General features: G+C 43.3%; 1 pseudogene; it reads left to right on the top strand.

The window, feature by feature from the left end:
* Positions 1-10,385: 10,385 nt before the first annotated feature.
* Positions 10,386-13,065, top strand: LOC127689724 (plasminogen activator inhibitor 1 RNA-binding protein-like; annotated as a pseudogene).
* The last annotated feature ends 4,707 nt before the right edge of the window (positions 13,066-17,772 follow it).

The following is a 17,772-nucleotide window of genomic DNA, read 5'->3' as shown; positions in this document are numbered from 1 at the left end:
ACTGGAAAACTGCAGAGCTAAAACTTCTCTTAGAGCAGAGTGTAAATCTATTACATACCCAAGCCCAGACTGTTTTTTTTTTGTTTGTTTGTTTTTGTTTTTTTGTTTTGTTTTGTTTTTTTGTAAACTGCTTGATCTGGAGCATTTTACACACTTACACACACACACACAGTATGTTGGGAGTTGTTTCTTTGCTTGTGACAAGGTCTCACCTAGTTGGAATTGGCCTGGAATTATGACTTTAGTCATAGACTTAAGCTGGCTTTAAATTTGTGGCAATGCTCCTGCCTTAGCCACCTTAAAAATGTGTATTGAAACTTAACTTCCAATGACAACAGGTTAAAAGGTTAGACTTCTACAAGGTGATTAAGTCAAAAGAGGCCCCTACCTCATGAATAGGACCAAGGTCTTTTTAAAAAGGTTCCAGAGCTGGAGAGATGGCCAGTGATTTCTCTCCTTACAGAGGACCCAAGTTCAGCTCCCAGCACCCATAATATAGAAATGTACAACTATAACTCCAGTTCCAATGGTTCCAACACCCTCTCCTGGTCTCCATAGATACCTACATACCACACACTTTTATTATTGTTTTTTAGGAGACTTTATACAGCATGCAGACTTGTCACCCCCTGTTCCTTCATGTTCCTCCTTGGGGGACTTGGAAACAAGGCACCACCATAGAAGCAGAGCACAGTCCCCATCAGACACTCCCACTTGCCCCTGACACTGGATTTCCAAGTGTTCAGAGCGGTGGGGACACTGCCGTGTGCGGCTTATTAACAGGCATATGTTCTGAGAGATGCAGCTGCCGTTGTTTCCATCCTTGTGAGATCACAGAAGGTACAGCCTACTTATGGAGTTGGCTATACAGCACACCCATCACTGTGTATGTGGTAAAGTATGGACTGAAATGCCATTGTCCAGTATGTAGTTATATCTATGGCACTGCCATTTTGTTATAGCAATGTGAATTAAGACAGAAATAAGTTTATATGGTTTAAAAATCTTAAAATATTTACCACCTGACCATTTACAGAAATTGTGAGCAAACATACAGGAAGTCTTATCTCCTTAAATTTCTTCAGAAAAGGAGATTTTCTCCTGGAGCAGACTGACCTCACTGGTTTTCAAAGGAGAAGATACCGATGGGGCCCTTCTTACAGCCATTTGCATGCTGACTTCAACTGCTGCCAGTCAACGGCACTCAGTCCTGTTCTTTTTGCCCAGGTATTCCCTGGTAGGACGGAATCCTCTGGGGGCTGGAGGATGCTAAGGCATTAATGTAGCCTTACAGCACAGCCTGAGCTTTGGTTTCAATATAACAATATCACCTTTCCATCTTCCCTAATACTGTGATGTTCTGCCACATTACCTGCCAGCAGGTGACTTTTAATTTTCTCCTTTTTTTTTTTTTTTTCCTGAGACAGGGTTTCTCTGTGTAGCCCTGGCTGTCCTGGAACTCACTCTGTAGACCAGGCTGGCCTCGAACTCAGAAATCCGCCTGCCTCTGCCTCCCAGAGTGCTGGGATTACAGGGGTGCGCCACCACTGCCCGGCTTCCTCCTTTTTTTCAATGTTTTAAGTTTAACCATTTTCATATGCCCTAGTTTATTTTAAAGCCATGTAAGCCTAAACAAGTAAAAAACTAATATGCCTCATTAGCCTACTGGAACTAGAAAGACAGTTTCACCTTATGCCTTTGCTTCCAATAGTTACAGAATAGAAATATTTTATTACTTGGTTAAAAAAAATTAAAAAACAAATTCTCAAATTTCAAAATACTAAGAAAGACTGTCTCAGTTAAGGTTTCTATTGCTGTGAAGAGACCATGACTATGGCAAAAACCATTTCATTGGGGCTGGCTTACAGTTTCAGAGGTTTAGACCATTATGATTGTGGCAGGAAGCATGGTGGTTGGCAGACAGACATGGTGCTGGAGAAGGACCTGAGAGGTCTAAGTCTTGATCCTCAGGCAGCAGGAAGTGAATCACACTGGGCATAGCTTGAGCATCTGAGACCTTGAAGTCTGCCCCCACAGTCACACACTTCCCCTAACAAGGCCACACATACCCTCTGAAAAGTTCCCAGAATTCCAAATGAAACAGAAACTATCTGCAGCTGACAAAAGCATCCCTCTGCTAGAGTATGAGGCAAATCACAGTCAGCTGCAGCAGACAGTCCAAAGCAGCCCCAAATGTCCACACCTGAGATTAAAACAGAAACACATGCCAGGCGGTGGTGGCGCACGCCTGTAATCCCAGCACTCTGGGAGGCAGAGGCAGGCAGATTTCTGAGTTCGAGGCCAGCCTGGTCTACAGAGTGAGTTCCAGGACAGCCAGGGCTACACAGAGAAACCCTGTCTCCAAAAAAAAAAAAAAAAAAAAAAAAAAAAAAAAAAAAAACACAGAAACACGTGTTTAGAGTTCTGTGTTTTTAAGGGAACCAAACTTGCGGCATTCTCCCTCCACCCTCTCGCTTCTGCTCCTTTGCCAATGGTGGGTGGGTAGTTGACTGACTGTGCGCTGGCCCACTTCTGCCTTTTCTGTTCTCTCTGCCGATCTGTTTATTCACTTAGCCATGGCATGTTGATTACATGTACAAATAGTAAATTTTGAAATCAGGCGGTGTAAATCCAATATCGCCCTGCTTCAGCACCGAGCTGGCTATTCCGTGTCCCTTACCTCTCCATTTGACTTTAGAACTAGCTTAGCAGTGTTGTAGGAATAACTGATGAGGAATTCTGATTGGGTTTGCATTGAATCTGTAGATAGGATTGGGGAAAAAATGTCATCTCAACAAATTGCAGCTCCTAGTCCTTCCCTGTGTTTTTCCATTAGATTTTGGAGTTTTAGCCTTAGGCATGCTTTGCTAGTTATGCCCGTGTAGTTTATATTTTGGGGAGTTAAATATTTTCCCTTCAATTTCCTGCAACCTTGCTGTAATTGCGTACTAGATAAAGAGCTTGTTTCTTTTGGAACACCTATAGAGAATCACTATGTGCACAACGATGTTAACTCTTCCTTCTCAATTTGCGTATTTATTTCTTTTCTTCTCTTAGTACATTAGCTAACACATTCAGTATTGTGCTGTAAAGAAGAGGTGAGAATGGATATTTTCATATTCCTGGTATCAGCAAAAGGTTTTCTATTTTCGCACCATTTAATCAGGTGCAAAGTAGTGGTGTTTTGAAGATGTTCTTTATAGGACTGGAAAAAAATGTCCTCTCTACTTTTGCTAACTCTTTCTTATGAATGGGTATTGAATTTTTGTCAAATGTATTTATTGATGCTATGTGATTTTCCTAATAATCTGTTGAAGTTATAGATTACAGCAATTCATTGTAGAATGCTGTACACACAGCCTCATATAACTGGCATAAATTCCACTGGTTATGTTTCTTTTTATGTATTATTAGACTTTAGTTCATTGAAGGGTTTTGTGTCTCTGTTCACTGAAGATACTGGACAGAGGTTTTCATCTCTGGAAATGTGCTTTTTGTAATAAGGTTCTATGGATCTCATAGAATGAATTAGGAAGCATTAGAAATAGGAAATCTCTTTGGAAAGAGATTGTAGAGAATTGGTATCATTTCCTTCTTAGTGTTTGCTAAAAATCACCAGTGAGTGCATTTGGCCCAGTGCTTTCTATATTGGATGGTTATTAATCACCAGCACAACTTCCTCAAAAGAGACACATTCAGATTATCTGTTTCTTCCTATGTGAGTCAGATTATATCCTTCAAGAGACTGGTTTATTCCACCGTGGTTATCAATTTGTAGCATATTTATTATTTTACTGTTTATACAATTTATGTTATCTATTTTTGATATATTTGTATACATGTTAGTGCATACTAGTGCACGCATGTGTGTGTGAAAGTAGGTATACACATGTGTTTACATTTAGGTAGAGGTCACAAGCCAATCTCTGCTTCTGGAACTCACCATTCAGCTTGGGTGACAACAATCGTCAGGGATCTGCTTGTTTCTACATTTTCAGTGCAAAAATTAAAGGGGCACACACTCTACATGCCCCACTGTGCCTGTGGACCCAGCAGTTTCAATTGCTCAGAAGCACTTTCCAGATGGAGATGTTGCCCCTGTTCCTCTTTAATCTTTCATATTGGCAGTATATAATGAACAGTTAATATAACGACAGTTTGGGACTTTCCCCCACTCTGGTCAATGGTCAGATTGTGAAAGTGAAAAAAGAAAATCAATAAACAATGGATGAATAAGAGACGAACTGGCCGAGTATGATGGTGCCTCTAATGTCAGCATCTGGGACGCAGAAACAGGAAGACTGCACATTGAGGCCAGCCTGGGCTACGTAGTAGCAAGATATCATCTCAAAAAACAAAAGTAATGAACTGTAAAGAAAAGAATGATAAATTGGATTTGATCAAAATAAAAACTGTTGTTCTCTATATAGAACTATTAAGACAACAAAGTTCATGCCACAAGCTGGGAGAAGATAGACTATTTTTTTACTGTAGACCTGGTTAAGCACTTACATGTAACATACACTTATAGTGAATTCCATAAAATGCAGTGGTAAGACAGCTCAACTTCAAAATGGAAAAAAAGTGAAGTCATTTTACCAGGGAAGATATATGAACAGCTGATTACTAAGCACATGAAATGCTCAAAGGCACAGTCATCAGACAGAGGTGACTCTAAAGCCAGAATTGTGTCCACCGCTGCGCTGGAATGCATAGCATGTGAAGTCTGTCCATATCAGCAGGCACGAGGACACCTCGCTCTCAAGGGAGAATGAAGTATAGTAAGGAGCTGACCAAAGACTGCAACTGCTTATAAATGTAAGCAAACAACTACTTTGGGGAAAGCCATCGATCGTATGGCGCCTTATGGACTCTGCCTCTTAGAATTCACACTGTCCAATCCTTTCCCCTTAAATGTGGTTGGTTAGGACAGCTTGATCAGATAGATTTCCAAGTCTGGATTTTAAGGGTCATGGCTTCTTTCCTGTTTATATTCTTTTTCTTCTCTCAGGCTGTTTTTTTTTTTTTCAGAGAAAGCCTTGATACAAGACTATTATTACCAGCAAGGAACGTTAGGAAAAAGTCTAACTCACGTGATCCCCAAGATGAGCGTGTCCCCTATTCTCCTGGACTGGCTCTAAGCTGGAACTATCTGGCTGAGTCATCCCAAGATTCCTGATCTAATGAAACTGAGAGATGATGCATTTTGGGTGTTTTCAGCCTCTGGGCATTTGTTGTGCAACATTAGATAACCAATGAACCTGGTTATGAGCCAGTTATTGCACTGCCATATACTTACCGAGGGAAACTTTTTTTTAAAAAAAAGCAAGTCTGCATAAAGAGAAGTGTAAATGAATGGTCAGGAAATCACAGTTGCCTAACTAGAAAAACCCAAATGTCAATCAACAGGAGACTGAATAAACAAAGTGTGTGCTCTGTTCATGCAATGGAACAATGAGATCAATAAAAAGGAACAGATGGAGACACACAACATGGAAAAGCTTCAAGAAGGCTGAGAGAAAGGAGCCGTGTATGCACATATATATGCACATACATATACATATATGCCAGTTAAGTTATTGAGATTATTCATACACATACATGTGCAAAGTATTTTTAACAATGAAATTGCTTTTTTAAAACATTTCCAAAATAAGGAACTGGAATGTTGTCCTGGATCTCGGACTCCTGCATGTACCAAAACTACTGGGGGAGCTGTTAAAGAACGGAATGGCCATCTCCACCCACCCCACGATCTTCTGGTTCTGCAGTTCTGTGAGGAGTCTGAGAAGCTGTGTTTGTGAAGAATTCCCAGGCAGTGACGATGCCGTTTGATCCCATTAGGTGGACTGCATTTTGAATGTTTATAGCATTCTGTACTATGTGGCATCTTGTGAAACTAACATCAGAGCATGAATTTTGAGGATGATGTCAGAAAGATGGCTGAACAAAATTTCTTATCATTCTTATCACGGCCTCTCTGAAATCCAAATAATGAATAAAGAGTTCCATTTCAACCAAAATAGCTAAAGAACCATGGATAATCATGCAGCAGCAGCAGCAGCAGCAGCAGCAATCCTATAGAACACAGAAGGGAAGGAAGGAAGCACTCTGTTTGTACCCATCATCCTGTCCTGTCAGCCTGAAAGCAGGAAGGATGCCCCTCAAGGACAGAAGATAAGGAGAAGCACCCAGCAGCCCTATTACTGTGGTGCGTTGCCCACGGAGACTCCTTTGTCCTTGGGTGCCTTCCGAGTGAGCAAGAAATAGCTGATGCTTTGCGTCATCTCTCCATTTGGTTCTAAGTCTAGGAACTAGAGCCGCTCCTTACACGTGGTGTCCCATTCCTGGTGCAAATGGCCATTGCACCTCTCTACTGCTGAGGCTCTGGGGCACTGTGCCCACCAACCTAAATGGAACTGCTGCTGTGCTCTGCCCTAGGCCCACACTAAGACAGAGATGTCTGTCCTTCATTTTGATAACCAGCACACCATAGCTTTAGGGCTGAACTGATACGGTATCCGACCCCAGACAACACAGAGCATCAGACTTCTAGAGCTACTGCTCCTCCAGAGCCATAGCTGAGCCATCTGGCCACACAAGGATCCCAAGTCTCTTTTACACTTGAATAGAAGCATCCACATCACAAGAACACTAGAACTAATGCAATGATCTCCCTCAAAGATCAAGAGACTCCACTCACCCAAGACATTACCATCTATGATATCCATTCATCAGGCCAAGCAGTCATAGCTCCCTCAATACCTGGCACTAAACTAGTCCCCCACGGTTCTAGCTGTGGCGGCCTCTCACATCTCTGGAGAATGAGGTCTCTTTATCTTCAGGTCCATTGCCCTGTACCCAGCCCTCACAAAGCCAGGGCTACTGCTATGTCTCAACAGCCTCGGGGTCTAAAGCCATAGCTCATGGTACCTTATTCAGTTGAAGCGAGAGCTACTTATGCTCTGTCAGCATTGGGTTCCAGGATAAATGCCCTGATCCCTGAGGCCTGACAATCCAAATCATTCTTTCCATTGGGCCAGTGTCAGAATGACAGCTGAGCCTGGATCTGGACACAGGGGTGTACCTCAGTGCAGTAGAGCCTGGTTTAGTGGGAGAACTCCATTCGCTTGTGTATGGTAAGTGAGTGACATTACACCTAAGTGTGACCAGGTAGTTTTGTACAACCCTGAGCCCAGTAATCTGAGTCTACCACCAACCCTGTGTCCTGGATCCCAATGTGGGTGTTTGTAATCTATCAGTTCACAAACCAGAAGTGACACTCTCCATAAACACTTCCCACAATGAGAAAGACAGAAACAGAAGGATCCCCTGAAGCTCTTGCCCTGGTGGTCCATTCAGCTACCACGATGACCATGGATTCCTCCAGCCGGGACCGCTGACACAACCACAGTCTAAGCCACATTGCTTCCAACTGAAGTCACATGGAGATTCCACTCCTCCACCCATATGGACCTTGCCCAACCTTGGTGATTCCTGATATCCATGTCTACTGAGCTCTGCTCACAATAGCCGAGATGTGGACTCAGTTGAAATGTCCATCAACGAATGAATGAATGCATGAAGATGATAGTCACTTTATTCTGCTGAGAGGAAGAATAGAAATATGACATTCAAGAAGATGGATGCAACTAGAGATCATTTTATCAGGCCAAAAGGCAGAGTCAGACAAATGTTTGCCCTCATACATACAGAATCCAGATGTATGTGTGTGTGTGTGTGAGAGAGAGAGAGAGAGAGAGAATGACATGAAACATTAAAGTATAAAAATGGGAAAGTGGTCTCAATGGCAGGGTTGGAGCGACTGTCAAGGGTATCAGAGCATGTGCCATGAAACAGAGTAAGGAAGTCTTAGGAGAACAAAGGGACCAGGGGCTCAGACGGTAAACTGTTTGCCATGCAATCGTGAGGATCAGAGTTTGTATCCCCAGCACCCACTTAAAGGTCATGTGGGCCTGGCAGCCTGCCTGTGATCCCAGCACACGGGAGGTGAAGAGAAAGGATTCCAGAGCTACTTAGCTGAACTGGCTTGATTAGTGCGCTCTGGAGTCATGTGAGGGCTCTGCACCAGTATAGAAGGTGTGCAATGATAAAGATACATAACTTCAAATTCTGACCTGATTACACACATGTTCATGTGTGTGTGTATACACATACATATATGAACATGCATACACATACACTGTGCACACCACAAATTATATACAGGCCAAAACATCTTAAGAATGGATACCATAAAAGGAGAAGGGCTGTGGTAAGGTGAGTAAAAACAGCAAATAATGGTGTGTGTGTCTGTGTGTGTGTGTGTGTGTGTGTGTGTGTGAAATGTCAGTGAAACCCATTCTTTTGTATGCTAGAAGAAAGCCAACAGAAAAGGGGATATTCAAAAAAATTTTCAAATAATTAAAACTAAGGAGTGAATTGGATACAAAATCAAGGTGTATAAATCAACTGAACCTATTTATCTTAGGGTTTTACTGCTGTGAACAGACACCATGACCAACGCAAGTTTTATAAAAGACAGCATCTAATTGGGGCTGGCTTACAGGTTCAGAGATTCAGTCCATTGTCATCAAGGCAGAAACATGGCAACATCCAGGCAGATATGGTGCAGGAGGAGCTGAGAGTTCTATATCTTCATCTGAAGGTTGCTGGTGAAGACTGACTTCAGGCAACTAGGGTGAGGGTCTTAAGCCCACATCCACAGTGACACACCTACTCCAACAAGGCCACACCTCCTAATAGGGTCACTCCCTGGGCCAGTCATATACAAACCATCACACTATTGGTCTCCAAAAATGGCTAGAATGAATTCCCTCTGCCTCTGTGTGTGCCTGTCACTGCGTGAATGTAGTAAGCCTGTCCTCATGATTGAAACTGGAATGCTTAGTGACCTCTCCAAACAATAAAACAACAGAAGTTCAGGAGTAAGCCTGAACCCCATATTTTATATAAAAATTATAATAGATTTAATACCAAAATGTGAAAGCTAAATCTATTTAGCATTTAAAAAAACACGTTAAAGAATTAGCTCACAACTTTGAATAAAGATGTCTCAGGATACAAACAGCATTAACTATTAAAGAAAAAAATGATTATTCAGATATCAAGATTAAGAATTGCTTTTAAGATGAATTAAAAAATAAAAGGCCTAACCACAGATGAAGACAGAATATTCATAGCACATATATCTGATAAAGGATGCATACAAAAGTATTTAAGAAGTTGGGAGATGGGTCAGGGGTGAAGAGCACTTGCTGCTATTTCAGTGGACAGAGGACCTGGGTTCAGCTCCTGCCACTCATATGGTGGCAACACAACCATCTGTAACTTCAATGTAGGGAAATTGACACCTTCTTCTGGACATCATAGGCCTCAGGAGTACCTGAGGTGCATATATATTATATACAATACATATACACATACAAACCCTCATATACATAAAATAAAGTACTTAAAGACTTTGGGTTTTGTGTGTGTGTGTGTGTGTGTGTGTGTGTGAGAGAGAGAGAGAGAGAGAGAGAGAGAGAGAGAGGTGTTTAGGTGTGGCTATGTGCACGCAAATGCAGGTGCCTATCGAGGCCAGACTCATCAGATCCCCTGGAGCTGGAGCTACAGAGAGTTGTGAGCCCCCTGATAGGGATGCTGTGTTCTCTGCAACTTCTTAGTTCTCCTAACTCATCTTTCAAGCCCTTAAAGCATTCTCATAAGTAGATAAGAGAAAAAATGATCAATTCAAATTTTAAAAGGGGCAAAAGATGTTATCCTTCATCAAAAATATCTAAAAAGCCAGTATGTGTATAAAAGGGCACTTAGCCTCACTAGCTATTAGAGAAATACATATGAAAACTTATATATATCCCTAGGGTGGCCAAACTTGGAAGGACTGCTAATATCAACCTTTAACAGTTGGAGCTCTCAGATTGGCAGCAAGGTTAAACAGCTTTCTAATAATGTTTAACATTCACCAGCCTATATAACTTAAGGTACACCCAAGAGAAATCAGAGCCTCTATTCACAAAAAGATTTGTCCCAGAAGGTTCACAGCAGGCTTTGCAATGGCCATAAACTGTGATGTGCACTGGAATCATGGAACAATCCAGAACTGTCACCAGGAGTGCGTGCACACAAACTGTGGTACAGTCACATCACGGAGTAGTATTCGGCACTTTGAAAAATCAATAAAGACTGTAGCTTGGATGGTAACCAGCAGCTCTCTAATTGGAAGACCCATTCTACAAGAGGGAATCACAGCTGGCACTGGGAACCTAGCCAACTACATAGAGCTGGGAAAGTCATGGATCTTAGAGAGGAACCTACAACCACCACTTTAATAAACCAGCATCATTCCCAACAGAGCTTAGATGTCCTCATTACCACAGGTAAGTGCAGCCATCCCTGACCATCAAAGAAACTGCAACAGACAGGACCCATTTCAGAAAACCACAGCCAACCATAACCTGGAGAACTAGCGATCATGTGGTGGCCGGTCCCAATTGATACATCTAACACAATTCCTGCACCTAAGACTCAAGGATCTTCACAGAAGAGGGAGGAGAGAGATCACAAGAGTTGAAATTGTGAAGTTGTGTCTCCTGGAAATGTCAGAGAGGCCACACCCATGTCATTTCACTAGTATGTCTGCCTGAATAAGACCTTAACAATGAGACCATCAATGGATATGCCAACATGGAAGGGGAAAGCTCAACCTAGGCAAATGTCTGGAGGGAATGCTGAGAGCAGGATAAATAATCTTCAGGGAAGAGTCCCCTGCCCCATATTGGTCCAGTATCAGGTGGTCAGCCCTGAGAGTAAACATATACAAGTAACAGCATACAGGTGGTGCAGATTGTATTTGTGTATTTAGGGAAGTGTGTGTGTGTGTGCATGCGCGCAAGTAACAACAATTGAAGACAAGGAAGCCATGAATCAAGAGGATGGGCAGGTGACTGGAGGGAAGAAAGGGAAGGGGGAAATGATGTAACAATTTCAAAAAGTAAAATTATTATGAAGGAAAGAGCACGGGAAAGTCTTTGAGATATACTGCTAAGCTAATAAAATCACGCTTATCAAACCAAAATGATTCAATTTCTCTGCCATTCAAGAACAGGAAAGTTAATTATGGTTGCCTTGGGGAGCAGCCTGGGGCTTTCTGCAGTTAGGGAATCTTTTGTACCTGGAGTGGCCATCGTAGTAAAATACTAAGAAATGTAGAGGCCACACACTGTTGCTTTCAGAAAACATACTAGTAGGTTGTCCCACCAAGATCTTAAAAACACCCTGCTGAGTCAGAGAAAAGTTATTCTACAAAATACCTACAAAGAGGTCATGGGAGCTGGGTACTGTCCTACATAGCTCACAGTTCCAGCGCTTTGAGGAGTAGGGCAGGAGGATTACCACAAGTTCCATGAAAGAGTGAGACCCTGTCTCAAAAACTAAAGAAAATAATTAAAGAGGTAATGAGTTATACTCTTTTCCTTCAAAGTCCACCATCATGTCTACGTTTGAAAATTGTTCGTTCCTTTGTGGAACCACTGGGACACAGCACAGGCGCACAGATGAAAAGTCCTGTAATGGACTTTACGGTTTTCAGCCTTGTCTGTACCACAGCTCCACAGTTTGTGGAATTCTGCTTTAGAATGTCAAGAGTTGCTTTTTCTCTTTTCCTTTAGTTGCTTTTAACTGGCAATGATTATCAACCACTGGCATTTGGCTTTTTATATGCCATGTATTATGCTACTGTTTCTATTATTTCGGCAGAGCAATGAAATTTATCCGTGCTCCGTTGTAAGTTCTTTAAGCAGTGACCTGACCTTGGACAGTGTGCACTCTTGGCTGGGCTTTGACTGTCTCTAGCCCTCTAAGCACCGTAGGGTATTCTCCCGAGATGAAAACCCAGAGATGAGTGTACATTTGGACCACACGTTCAAACTGCTAAGGAAAACTAACAGGCCACTCTTTGGGGTGGAGATCCTGTTCCACAGCCAGTAGATAACCAGCCATTTGATGAGGAATCAGACCCTTACTGAAGGCTGCAGAGAACAAAAGCCACTAGCGGGGAGCAGGTGACTTAGGGCCTTCCCACCTCCTACCAAGAGCGAGGCTCAGGCCGAGATTTAGAACACCTCCAACATGGTGGTCCAACAGTAGCGCAAGGAGTCACAGAAATATCCCAAGAACCCGCTGCCCAGCAGTGTGGGCGTGGCTAACGACGAGGGAGGAGCCGAGGTTGCTGGTGACTCCAAAAGAAAACAGGAATAAAGTGAGCTGGTAGGAGACCTGATCAACGCCTTCAGGGTGAAAGGAAAATAATTTATAGGAGACCCACAAAGACAACCACTCCGTGAAAGAAGATCTGAAAAACTACCTGGAGGGTGAAGGTGGTGAATTTTGAGTTGATAGACATTATTGGACCGCCTTAGGCAGAGGTGACCTGGGAAGGGCACAAAGGAGGCTGTGTGTGGGGGATGGGCCGAGGCGTGGCGCGGTGGAAGTGGTAGATCTGGGCTGAAGCAGGGGGACAAACTTGGAGGTGGTTTTTACAACTGAGGAACTGTCAGAGATGAATGCGCTGATTTGCATCAATCAAATGTGACCGAGGAGGTGAAGAGCACTCAGAGGCAGACAGTGAAAGTAACAAGAACGAAGATGAACGGATTAAGAGGGTCCACAAGAGATGACTTTGGATGACTGTGAAGCTATTGGAAATAAAGACCGAGCAAAAGTAGAATTTAATATCTGAAAACCAAATGAAGGTACTGATGGACAACGGAAAAGGGCATTTGTTCTGCATAAGTGACAGTGAAGAGGTTCCCGTTGCAGATTCGTGGACCTTCATATCGAGAAGCCAGCAAATGATATAAAGTCTCAACTGGAGATCAATTTCAGAGGCCTCAGCCACCTGGGACTTCGGGACAGGGAGGACGTGGGCATGGGTGTGGTAGCCATCCAAACCGTGGTCAAAGGACTGATGATTCAGGTGCTTCTCCTCCTGATGTAGGTGATGCGGAGGCATCCCAGCTCTGGCCTGGTTGGATGCCGTAATGCAGCTCTGGTTCCTTTGTGGACCCTGCTCAGAGCTTTTGCATGCTTAAGGATCCCAAACAACTAGAAATGAACAAGACAGACTGTCATCCGTACAGTTCATACTAAGACTGAAGTTTATCTGTTTTGAAAGCAAACTAACTACACAGAACTAACAAATATGTTAGCAATGGCTAAATTGTTGCATTTAGAAATGTTTTCATGCTTTTCAGAGATTATGCACTTTTCATGAGTACTTTCATGTTGATGCTTGCAAATATGCATTTCTTTTCTTTTTTTAAGATTTATTTATTTATTATATTTGTAAGTACACTGTAGCTGTCTTCCAACACCCCAGAAGAGGGAATCAGATCTCATTACTGATGGTTGTGAGCCACCATGTCGTTGCTGGGATTTGAACTCAGGACCTTCAGAAGAGCAGTCAGTGCTCTTTAACTGCTGAGCCATCTCTCCGAAAATATGCATTTCTAAGCTTGGAGTTTAGGTGTTAACAGTATATACCAGGTAAGAAGAAAAGGAAGAGGGCGGGGAGTGGGGAGAGGAGGGGAGATTAGACAACGGCCCTGTGGGGGTTTGAATGAGAATGGCTGCCAGGTTCCTTATTTTTGAATGCTTGGTCCTCAATTGTAGAACTGTGTGGTGAAAGATTAGGCATTGCCTTTGTGTAGGTGGTGTGTCACTGAGGGCAGGCTTGAGGTTTCCAAAGCCCACACCCCTCCCAGATAGTGCCCCGCCCCCTCTCCCTCTTCCCCTCTGAGGACCTTTTCCCATCTCCCCCTCCCTCCCTCCCTCCCTCCTCTCTCACTTTGTTGTGTCAAACTCATAGGGTTCCTCCTACCTTAGCCTCCCATATGACAGAATTACAGGTATTCATCACTAGGTCAAGTTTAGAATGCATGAGATTCTTTAAAATCTCAAACATACAATGTATCCTAGTTCCCGTTTCTTTAAAGATAACATATATTAAAAAAATAAAAAGTCCACTCCCAGTTGGTCCCCTTAAAATAGAGACCAAAAGTTTCACTTGTAGCTATTAGAACTTGACAAGTTCACTTCATCTCGTTCACAAATTTTAGTTATAATTACAATTATTTGCTAACTGTTAGAAACAAACCAATCAGGTAGGGGCTGTGGCTTAGGAGGTCGAATGCTTGAAATCCTGGGTTTGAACCTTAGCCCTGCATGAGTGGGTGGGTGGGGAGGGTAAAGAAAAAAAACTTAAACTGAACAGTGTTCATACGTAGCTTTTAAACTGGGATTATTTTAATTGAGATGGCTCAACTGTTAAATGACAGGCTCACAACCAAAAAGTCAAAAGTTTATATAAACAGACCTCACCTACCTTGTTCACATAGTATTTTCATGAGGTTTTATTTATAAAACAAATTTCAGATTATTGGCATTTTCCTCAATGTCTGTTTTAACACTATTTTTACGTATGAGTCTTTCTATTGCAAGTATGTATGCATACTGTGTTTGTGTGTGTGTGTGTGTGTGTGTGTGTGTAGTGCTCACCTGGAACTGGAACTGCAGATGGTTGCCAGCAGCTGTGTGAGTGCTGGGAACAGAACCTTTGTCCTCTGCGAGAGTACCCGGTAGCTGAGTCACCCCTCCTGCCTCCTGTCTACTTGCAGTTTTATCTCTACTGCCATTTTTTAAAAGAGGCAAGAAAGTCACTGTCATTTTGTTGTTTCTCTTTTCTTAAATTTCTGTGGCTGTACTCGGCCAGATCCTTATTTGTCATTAGTTTAATTTGTGATTTCAGTTCACTAATGCCACTTCATCATCTATCCTGCATCTCTTCAAGATATGCCATCATCCCCAGATCCTGTGCGTTCCATAGGAATACCTAGGAGGTTGGAGATAGACGACTGTGGAGAAATACAGTATGCTCCTTCATATAGGACTGAAATAATGGGTGGTTAGCTGTGGGAACAGAAAGGCACTGGAGAACAGCAGTGGGACAAAGGACGAAAAGATCGTATACTAGCAAGTACAGGTGAGATTTGTATGAGAGACCAAGAACCTTAACTGAAACATAAGAGGCATGTTGAGAGCCCCGCTCTGTGGGGCTCAACGCAAAGAGAAGCAAAGCCCTGGTGAACTCCGCAGGCACACATGCGCAGGGTACGGCACCCCAAAAAACGTTTACAACAGGACCCTAAGCCCTGTTGGGGACTGGCACTTTATCCCAAGTGATCAACGTCAAGAAAAACAACGGGTGCTATAAAATTTAAATTTTACCTAGATAGTGAGATGCTCAATCATCTATCCAGACACAACTGCCTGGGAATAGCATGTTTTGAAAGAATACCACTCCTTCTCAAGGGCCCGATTCAGAGAACTCCTGCTGTATCTCTGTTTGTCCTTTAAGGATTTTTCTTTAAGAATTTTTCTTTAATCTTTTTTACTTCTGGTCTGGCAAACAAATTTATCCCTATGCTCTGGACTTGTCACCAGCACTCCCTGCGCGTTTCCACAGCCTGGATGCAGAGCTTCCTCTTTGCTTCCAGCCTTAGTCAGGGTTTCCCTTGCTGTGAACAGACACCATGACCAACGCAATTCTTATAAAGGACAACTTGTAATTGGGGCTGGCTTCCAGGTTTAGAGGTCCATTATTATCCGGGCAAGAGCATGGCAGCATCCAGGCAGGCATGGGACTGGAGGAGCTGGGAACATCTTGTTCCAAAAGCAGCTAGGAGAAGACTGGCTCCCAGGCGGCTAGGATGAGGGTCTTAAAAGCCCATGCTCACATACCTACTCCAACAAGGCCACACCTCTTAATGGTGCCACGCCCTGGGTCAAGCATATACTAACCATCATACCTTCCTTAGCCTCTCCTCCCTCTAGTACTTGCAGAGGTCAGCTGATTGGCCCATTGACTACTTAGGATTCTTGAGCTGCTCTCTAGGAAGCCCCCAAGACCGTCAGCCTGTGACTCTGCACTGCTGTCCCCCAGGCTTGGTAGTTCCTTTCTATCTCTAGGGGAAAGGTTCACTTCCCATTTGCAACAAAAATAATCCTAGGCATGGCTATTCCTGATATCACCTGAAAGCAATGGACACAGAAAGTGGCCTTCTACAGCCCACAGGGTGTAAGAGGCAGGCCTTCCTCCTGGGAGGCCCTTCAGTCTCTGTGTGGCATAGATGATAGTGGCAGCTCATGCACACGGATCTGCACGTACTATAAGGACCCTTCTGCCAGCTCTCTCCTTTTCCTCCACTGCAGTATGTCACAGCTCTCTAGAGTGGGGAGGAGCTTGAACCTGTGGCTTATGGCCTTTGTGTTTGTTAGGAGGTCCTAGTCAGACTTCCTGAGTCAATAGACCTACGACTAACCAGGTTCTCATTTTTCTCTAAGACAGTTGAGTCCCCTTCACTTTCAGTCATGGCTGATTTGACAGTTTTAGTCTGTGAGCTTTCCCTTCAAGGTCAATCAGGCCTGACCCGTCAGGTTGGTTTGGGTCCAGAGAGAAACTGTATCTCACCTCTGGGAATCAGAGAGAGACTATTCTAAGAGGATGCCTCAGTGGAATCGGTGCAGGGAGTCTGGGTTTCACTCTGATGACAGAGGTCTGTTGCCCTCAAAGGTAAATGCACAACTCTGGAACCCATGTGACAGGCTCTGCTTTCAATCTCTTCTGACACACCTCTGGGATGCTGTCTTAAGAACGGGTCTAAATTTGACTCTCAGACTGTGAAAAAGAAAAAGAAAGAAAATAATTTCTTTCACAGTAAAACTTGACCCTTAACACATTTCCAGATCAATAATGCTGGCTGCCTCAGGGCACATTGGCTAGTACTTCATCCTGCAATTAGATTTCTTTGTTTGTAATTTAGGAAAGGACTCTGAGATTTCTTATAATCAAGCATTCAAGACTGTCACAAGATCACAAGATACAATACGGATGTGCTATGTATTTTACTAAATTCTCCTGAACTTTGGATTTTCCTTAAACTCTGCCCTTCACGGCCTCTCCATTGCACATATCCATGTTTAGTGTCCAGCTTCTCTACCGCCCCTCCCCCTCTTTAGCTTCTCTTCCTCTTCCTTTTCCTCCAAAGATCTCTTTCCAACCACACCCCTCTTTAACCAGACACATTCTCGCCATCACATACTTGCTCAGGAACTCAGGGAAGAGAGAGAGTCATCCCATCCTTTTGGAGAACAGCTTTCCTCTTTGCAAGCTAGCTAATAAGGGCCATAGCGCCAGCAGCTACACATCCCTTTCCCCATGCCCAGTCTGTCCCAAATATAATTCAAATTAGGATCTTTCAGCCAGGACCCCTTCAGCTGCATTAGGGAACTCAGAGGATTCACTGTGGCTTTTGATCCAACATAGCAACACATCTACATTATTCTAATTATCTGATTTACCCATGAATAATTAAATACTGCTTCTCCTGTAGAAAAATTTTTCTCCTTGGTACCATTCAGTTACATATTCCTTTTCCCCCAATCTGTCCCAAATGTAAACCAAATCAGGATCCCACAGCTTCACAGGCATTCAAAGGCTCGCCAAGCCTTTGAGCTAGGCTAACGGTGCGTCTCCATCACTCTAACCGCCTGCTGCACACAGGGAGAAGCCGCATCTGGTACTCAGTGTGTGCCTGATGAGGTGTGTGCGCATCACTCGGTTACAGCCGGGCCAGCTTCCATAGCTATCGCTGTTATGAGCTCCCAATGGCCACATCAGCACTGCCGCAG

This window comes from Apodemus sylvaticus, chromosome 7, assembly GCF_947179515.1.
Source record: "Apodemus sylvaticus chromosome 7, mApoSyl1.1, whole genome shotgun sequence".
In the NCBI taxonomy this organism is placed as follows: domain Eukaryota; kingdom Metazoa; phylum Chordata; class Mammalia; order Rodentia; family Muridae; genus Apodemus; species Apodemus sylvaticus.
The sequence above is the reverse complement of the archived record's forward strand: the minus strand, read 5'-3'. Positions and strand labels throughout refer to the sequence as shown.